Source organism: Pseudophryne corroboree, chromosome 10, assembly GCF_028390025.1.
Source record: "Pseudophryne corroboree isolate aPseCor3 chromosome 10, aPseCor3.hap2, whole genome shotgun sequence".
In the NCBI taxonomy this organism is placed as follows: Eukaryota; Metazoa; Chordata; class Amphibia; order Anura; family Myobatrachidae; genus Pseudophryne; species Pseudophryne corroboree.
The window spans coordinates 261,325,917-261,334,704 of record NC_086453.1 but is presented as its reverse complement, the minus strand read 5'-3'; the positions used below and the strand labels follow the sequence as shown (position 1 = coordinate 261,334,704).

General features: G+C 43.5%; 1 protein-coding gene across 3 annotated transcripts in view; it reads right to left on the bottom strand.

Annotated features, from left to right (window-relative positions):
• Window positions 1-214: 214 nt before the first annotated feature.
• Window positions 215-8,788, bottom strand: part of LOC134965497 (uncharacterized) — an 83,301-nt gene continuing 74,727 nt past the window's right edge. For all 3 annotated transcript variants that reach the window (XR_010188401.1, XR_010188400.1, XM_063941899.1), the window contains one exon: window positions 215-351. The gene's annotated coding sequence lies outside the window, so the exon portion shown is untranslated. The remainder of the gene's footprint in view (window positions 352-8,788) is intronic.

Here is an 8,788-nt window from a genome sequence, read left to right as displayed (position 1 = left end):
AAAGTCACAGATTGGTAATTGCCAATAAATGCAGCTGCGGCAGCCTCTGTCACCACCTTTGAATCAGGCCAATATTCTGGTGTCTAGGAGGCCTTCCAACTTATCTCTCTGATTAGTGCTCACGGTTCTTCTGGTAAGTGTAGTTTTGCTTCTGAGATGCTTACAAGGTAAATGGATTTAATGACAGTAATTGGTATAAACACAGTAAGCAATGTGCAGTTCTATATGTCTACTTTATTCATTTTGAAACAGTAATCAAAGTAAATCGTTGACAGTTATTTAGAAAATTCATCAGGATAGATTCATAGAGGACAGATCACTTTCTTCTTCTCAGGCCAATCATTGTGGTGCCTGGAAAATAAAATTTTAAAAACCATGAATTCAAACTACAGTATTTTATATATGTTTTTTATTTTAAAAAACCCTTTCATTATTGAAGCATGGAAATAAAACAAAATGCACAATGCATGTAAATAGTTGAAACAAAGTAAAGGATGATGCATGTGAGTCTGGGAGAACTCCCAAAATTGGAGTTTCCCAGCAGGGACAGGCTGAGCATTTTTTTCATCCACTGTAAAACTTGAATAAGTGTACTTCAAGAAAAGGGTTATCTAATAATATTGACTCCTCAAGCTAGAACATAAACTAGGATTCTAGATAGATTATTTTTGGGTCCACCCAGGGCCAGATTAACAATGGGGCGGATGAAGCGCCAGATCCAGGCCTCCACATAAAAATAGGCCCATCATCATGACAGCATGATGATAACTAGCCACCAGCTGGTCACATGGTCTGCCATGAAGCATAACTATTAAGATTGTATTTCTATTTTTCTCACAAAATTATGCAATTTTTTATATGTTTACATATTTGGGGAGACATTGGAGCTGATAGTGTAGGGGGTGTATATGCCTGTATGGCACTGACCACACCCACACAGCACTGATCACACCTCCCATTTCTCAAAATAGGCCCTTGAATATTTTCAGTTCCAGACCCTTGCGACCCTTAATCTGGCCCTGGGTCCATCTCCCATAATAAAATGAAAAATAGAAGATCTTATTTTGATACAGTAGTGTTTGTATCCAAAATCAAGGAAAACCTCAAAGTGAAACCATAATTTTTTTTGCAGAATCACTTGGCCCCTATTTACTTAGGGATGGACACAGCCACACATCCATATGCAGCAGCCACGTCCATCTGGTCTGCGCACGACCCTACTTGTGGCCAAATCCAGGATGGATGCGGCTGCAAGGTTATTGACAGCAACGCAGCATTGGGGGGGGGGGGGGGTGACTGGCTGATCAGGGACAGGCCGGTAGCACTTTTGGGGCAGCTGCGCAACATCACACACAGGCGCTTTGATTTAAAAAAAATGGCAGCCGAACACCTGACAGTGCAGCCAGGCTTTGCTGCCAGGACTAAACCTTAATTGGATGTGTCCGCAAAGTAATTGTGGGCACTTCGAGAGGCGCCCTATTGCACATGCTGGGTGGCCTTGCTTTGTGCTGAGCTGACCCCAGCATGTGAGGAGATGGACGCAGATCTGGTTGGGAGGGAGACTGGCCAATGGGGAAAGTGGGGCCAGACCCCTCCTTAGACAATAAAAAAAACCTATTAGTTATTTGCGGCTGAGAAGCGGGAAGGGGGGGGGGGGGGGGTATGTCCAATTTAGGGGGTGGTGGGGGGAGTTTGGACAACATCAGTGACACCTTTATAGGGGATGATAGGTTTAAAAGAAGTCTGGTTTGTTTTATGATAGAATATATCGTTTTTATTTTGTGTATCTTTTAGTGTCTTTGACAGTACTAGCCTTATGGAATATAACAAATGTTTCTTAACACTTTACAGCAACATTTTAGCTATAAGTATCTTGTAACACGAGTATCACTTTAAGTTTATGGGATACTATAACTATTACTTTCTAGCAGCTCTTTCAAGTTTTTCAACTAATTTTTAATTTATGTTGGAACAGTAATTTATCTGTATCATGTGTCCTAGGAATGATATTCTCACCTGTTACATAATTAATGCATGATAATAGGAATACTGTTCAAATGCATATTACTACTAATTTAGCTTTGCTAATAATCTTTCTGATTGGATGGAGACATTTTAGTTACCTGGTTACTATTACCCAATATCCTAACCTTCTGAAGAAACTTTCCACAGAAAGAGAAACGCGTTGAGTGCTGTGTGTTCATTCTGGTGTCCACACACATCAGACTATTGATCCCTTTATGGATAGAGGCCAGCAATATTTGAGCACAATACTGCACAGCAGCTGCACCACAGGGCACCCTTTACATTGGGCTGAAGGCTGGTGGACTTGATAGAGTACTAGCCGAAGTGCACTTGTCTGGATCCGTACCACCAGGCATAAAGCCGGTAATTGCTTTTTGAATTTGGCGGAGGGGTGTTGCCACCATGTACAACACAGGAGCAATCTGGTGGGCTTCACTGAGTTATATATTGGAGTCCCCTTGCTTGCGGACTGGGCTACCTGACACAGCTTCACAACCTTAAGCAGTGTGATATATTGTCATCATTTGTATTACTCGCAATAATGGGATCTTCTATCACAGTTTACTGGAGCCAAATAGAAGAGCCGAGTATTGTATTCCCTTGTGGCCATGGCATGAACTGGTGTATGCATTTCTACTGATTTATAGAATTACCTTAAATTATCAATAGACACATGGCTTTTATTGGATAGTTTTTCTGTTTTTACATATGCAATAAATGTGTAAAATATCTGATTTAAATCGGAGTTGAATGTTGCTTTTGGCTGGAATCAGATGCTACAGTACCTGTTTTAACTTTATCATTGTGAGGCTTATGGTGTAGTGGCTAAAGGGGGCAATGCAATCTGGGCACAATGTTACAACCCAAGATCACATTGCAGAATGCAATGACATTGGTTGAATGTATCACCTGGCACAGGCAATAACAGGTTGTCCAAAAGGAGCCCGCCCCTGCGATGTGCTCCGTGTGTTACCAGGAGTGCTGCGCATTTTAGGACCCCGCTGACTGTGCTTGCAGTTCGGCCATTGCAGTGTTCAGATGGCTGTAGCTGTGGGGGCCAATATCGGGATTGCTTGACATCCTGATATTGGTAAATCTGTCAGATTTGCATCCCCTATAGAAACCTATGGGGGATGTGGCTGCAGGTGGGAATGGAGGGATCGCAGCAAGTATAAGAGATACCGCCTGCATTCCATCCTACATACATTGCAGGGATACTTATTTGCAGCTAACCCCCGAAAAAAAAAAAAATTGTGTGGGGAAATAGCTGTGAATATTGTTTGATAAATCGGCCCCAAAGTCTCTCGTGAGCCATCTTTCAATACAGTACCTATTGTATTACTGAGTAGGCGTGCTGAGGCCCGGCACTACCCCTCAGCAAAGGTATGCAGTGCAGGTAGGCGCCAGGGTGGAGAGCCACTCTCCCTGCCCTGCATCCCTGTGCTGCACCGCCTGTCCCCCCTGCTGCTGCCGGCTGCTATGCCTGTAACACTGACAGGCACCAGCACCGGCAGCTTTAAGTATCCTCTCCCCTCACTGACTGTGTGACAGTACTGCCACTTAGTGTTCACTGTGCAGGAACTAAAGACTCAAAAAGGGTGAGGAGCTACACGGAACAGAGGGGCGGAGCTACACGGGACCAGGCTGATCATCATGAGGAGGAACAGGAGGATGAACAGCTCCGGCCCACCACACTTTCTTTGGTAAAGAAAGTGAGTGATCTTGAGAGAGTGTGTAAGTGTGTATATATATACATATATATATATATATATATATATATATATATATCTGTATGTATGTGTGCATCTGTGTATGTATATGTATCTATGCGTGTGACTGGGTAGGCAAAATGTGTGTAAGTGGCACTACCACAGTACCACAGGTGGAATTTTGCGTCAGTGGCACTACTACAGGGAACATTTTGTGTAAGCGGCACTACTACAGAGGGCGTTTTGTGTAAGCGGCACTACTACAGAGGGCATTTTGTGTAAGCGGCACTACTACAGGGGGCATTTTGTGTATAAGAAGCACTACTAGGTGCGGTGTTATGTGAATAAGATTGTGCTACTGTGGCGTAATTTGAAATGGGGATACTATTGTGTGGCCATACCCCTTCTGTGTAAGACCACACCCCTTTTTTGGTTTGCACCCTTTGTAAAGTATGGGAGGGCTCAAATTTATAGTTTGCGGGGGGGGGGGGGGGGGGAACACACTAGCACCGGCCCTGGGCATGCTGAGCAATTATAGCATTTGTTCCTGTCTACGAGTATTTTTGTGTCTGTTTCTTTTCTGGCCAACCTGGAAAGATTGATGCTGGGAAAATAAGCCTTTTTTCTTTAGCCACCTTCTGTACCAGCAGGAAGGGCCGCCATCAGAGGGGAACTGCCGGGACTGTAGTTCTGGGCCTGGACAGAGAAGTTGACCCTCCCCTGTTTCCTACTGCCAATACCTATTTCTGATGGCAGCCCTGGTCACAGCTATAGCTGGAGGGTGGCGTCAGCACAAAGGGAGCCTGGAGGAAAGTGACTATTACTGATGTCCCCCTAGTGGTAAGGCACAAGCAGCGCCTGCAGCATAGACCAAGAGATGACCAAATAACTAGAGCACAAGAGAGCAGGAGGCGGGAAACCGGGGTTGTTGGAAGCCCAGAGACAAGAAATGGGACAGGGTGGGTGATGCTGCACTGCTATCACAGGTGAGAGTGTGCCACTATGGCAGAGGCGAGCTATGTGTGGAGTGCAGCCCAGGACAGAATAGATTTTGGGCATTTCCTTTGAGGAAATGTATTATACGGTATAGATCTATTTGTATTAGGTATTTCTAAATGTGATCATACTGTAGCTTTTATTGTTTGCAGTGATTAATACTATACATGTATGTATTCAGAATATAGCACATTTATTCAGCAATGAAACACAATGGCTGCTCACCAGCTGTGGCAGTATGATTTGTCTGAGAAATGAGAAATGTGAAATTTGCAATGATTTTAAATGTGTAATAATTATAATAATAATAATAATAATAATAATAATCAATAAACCTATTATGTCTAAGTGCCTACTCTTCCACAAAGTCCAGGAAACTCCAGGAAAACTAGGAGACCTTCCTGTCTAGGATACTGTCTGGACACCAACTGAAAAGCCAGACCATGCATCTAAGTACGGAGATGTGGTGGATAATGTCACATGACACAGTCTCATACAGTCCAGACAAACAATACAGAGAAAACACAAGCCAAATCCTATAATGTATCAATTCTCTGCATGCTGTATTGAATGGTGAAGCCTTGCTGACTACTATAATTCTACTGACACATTGTCTCATTAAGGGACATCTCAGCTCCAGCACTGAATATAAAAGGCTGATGAGTTAAACTGTCTTTATGCAAATGTCTAATGGACTGCAGATGACCAGTGAGATCTACAGTATCTGCTGGCATTATTCTGCTTTGATCTAGCTAAATTGAAGGAATTATTAATTTCACACTACAGACTCATCTCATAACTAATAAGTCCCATATGTTTTAAAATATACGCAATCATCCCTAGCTAATGTAACCACCTCTGCCATATAAGACACATTTGAGACCTGTACAAGTTCCTTCAATAGTAAGCGTCATAGCTCCCAGTGTTTATTACATTTAATGAATTAATACTTTACATAAGAACACTTCATACTGGTGAAGTTGTCAATTGGAGATGAGCGGCTCAGTTTGCCTCTGCTCCTCCCTCTACGTTTGCATCAAGAATGAGGCAACACAACATCATTCAGAGGTCACATGTCAGCTTTCTGGAAATCTTGACTCTGCATATTTTTGGTCACAAAAGATTTCAATAAATGCTAACAATGATAATCTTAAATTTCTAACATTACCATCAGTAAGTGATATTTAAAATATCCTTTAAAAGCAAACTTCTGCAGCTAAACCATTACTTATAATGTGTTGTTTTAAAAGGAAATGCAGCTCTGAAATTTTGATTTTAATTTTAATTATGACGTGTCTTGTTTGTCAGACTGAAGTTGTTTATATTGAAAACTTACTGTAGGAAAAAAGGAGAGTTATGGCAGATTTACTCTAGTTAACTCTTTCTTTGAAAATTCATAGGGTCCACAGGGAACATTGGGGTTGTAGGTGGTGGATGAGAGTCCAGGCACCAAACAATTAAAGCTTTCAGCTGTCCCAGAATGCACGGCTCCTCTCCCCTATAACCCCGATTGCTCAGGCAATCAGTTTTGTTAACCAGCTCAAAGCAAGAAGCAGAAAGGCGAGAAGCTAAATGGCATATAAGAACACATTCTCACAGACAGGAGAAAGGAACCGGACACCAAAGCCGCAAAACTCAGAGGCCAGGCACGTCAGGGTGGGTGCCCTGAGGACCCTATGAACGTTGAAGAAAAAGAATTTACAAGCATTAATACTAGCAAGGGTAAGTCTATCATAACTCTCCTTTTCTTCATTAGGGTTCATAGGTTCCACAGGGAACATCAGGTATGTCCTAAAGCAGTACTTCAAGGGAAGGGACACGTCTGAGAAGATAAAAGAATCCAACATCCAAAGGAAGTATCCTGTGAGGCGAAGGTATCAAAGGCATAAAACCTGTGAGAAACGTATGGACTGAAGACCACGTAGCTGTCATATACAATTATTTGGCAGATGCACCACGGCATGCCGCCTATGAAGGTCCCAGAAATGGAGGCTGGTACTGGAAGGTCTGTTTGAGAATAAGCAAGTGCAATTACCATTCTAATCTATCTGTCCAGCTTCTGCTTTTTAGCAGGCCAACCACGCTTGTGAAATCCAAAAAGGATGAACAGGGCATCAGATCGTTTGACCAAGTGAGTATGTTCTACATGGACACAGAGCATGAACCACATTTAAAGAACGTTCTTTTGCAGACAAGTCTGGTGAGACAAAGGATGGAACCACAATCTATTGATTGAGGTAAAAGGAAGAAACCATTTTAGGGAGGTGACCAGGCGTGGTTCGGATAACCATTCTGTCTTGATGAACAATCAGGAAGGGTGGGGGGGGGGGTGACAGCAGAGGGCTCCTAAGTCTGATATCCTTCTGGCTAAAGCAATAGCAAGCAGAAAGAGTTTCAGCAATTTCAGATCAACTGTAAAGGCTCACAGGGAGCCTCTTGAAGAGCATTCAACACAACAGATAGATCCCATGGAGCGAGAGGAGGGACATAAGGCGGTTGGATGCAAATAACACCCTGATGGAATGTGTGTACATCACGTAATGAGGCAATCTTGTGCTGGAACCAAACAGACAATTCAGAAAAGTGCACTTTGAGAGAGGCATGACAGACCTAGATCTAAACCCCATTGGAGAAATGCAAGTATAAGTGAGGTTCGAAATATAGTTGCATCATTATGCTTGGCAGCACACCACATGAAGTAAGTATGCCTGACTCTCTAACAGATCCGTACTGAGGCAGATTTATCGGTCTGAAGCATAGTTTGAATCACACAGAAAATCCTTTTGTTCTTAGGATTGAGTATTCAAGAGCCACGCCATCAACAGACAGGCCAGATCCAAATGGAGACGTGTGCCCTGCGACAGAAGGTTTCATCGGAAAGGAGGTTGAAGAGGTTGCCCTACAGATCAGAGAATCAATGCTGTCTGGGCCATGCTGGGGCTACCAGAATGAGGTTATTCCTTCTTGTTTGAACTTCCAAAGGACCAAAGGATGAAAGGATACCAGAGGGAAGATGTATGGTAGGCAAAAAGTCCACTGGACTGACAAGGCATCTACAAATGCTGCCTGTTGGTTCCTTGTGCAGGATACAAATACCTGAACCTTGTTGTTGTGGTGTGAGGCCAAGAGATCCACGTCTGGAAGACCCCATTTTTCCACCAGCAGTTGGAAGACGACTGGGTGAAGAACACATTCTCTGGCATGAACATCCTGGGGACTGACGAAGTCCACTTACCCGTTGAGTACGCCTGGGATGCATACTGCTGATATGGCTGGTAGATGACGTTCAGCCCATTGGAGAATTTTTGGCCACATCATCTTGCATCGTCATCTTGCTGTGAGTGCCGCCCTGATGATTGCTACAGTATATGCCACTGTCTGACTGAAACTAAACTGGTGTTAGGGAACCCTGTACTGCAGGATAAGTAACTGGAGCCCCTCAGTGGAGGGTCTTCTGCCTATAAGCAATTACCCTTTTTTACCTTAGTCCAAGCAGGCACACTGGTACTTAGGCCACCCCCAGGTCTTCTTGCCTACAGGCAGTAGATACTTATAAAACACCCCAATACAGCTGCTGAAGGTACTGTAAACTAGTCACTAGGATTACCCTCAAGGTGGTAAATATGGTATATGGCAGAAGGGCTAAGCACAGTCACGGAGTCACAGTCAATGGGCGGTACACATATATATCAAGACACGGCAAGGCAACTGGAATGGATGATAAATAAACCAGGACTTAGCTTGACTGGCAACAGGACTTTCAGGACAGACATGGACACGAGTGATCTGGACAAAACATGGACTGGAACTATGATGCATCTTTCCACCGGGTGTCCAGAAAATGTCCTTAAACAGGAATCCATGGGACCTTCCTGGAGATGATATCGACAGGATCCTCCAATGGACACCAGCACAAGGTCTTTCCAGAATCCTTCCAAATTGAATCTTTCACCACAGAAGTGGCAGGTAAGATTCTTTAAACCTGAGAATAAAAGGGATCTTCTGGACCAGAATCCACTGGACCTTTCTGGAGCTGTTCGTATGACAGAATCCTCCAG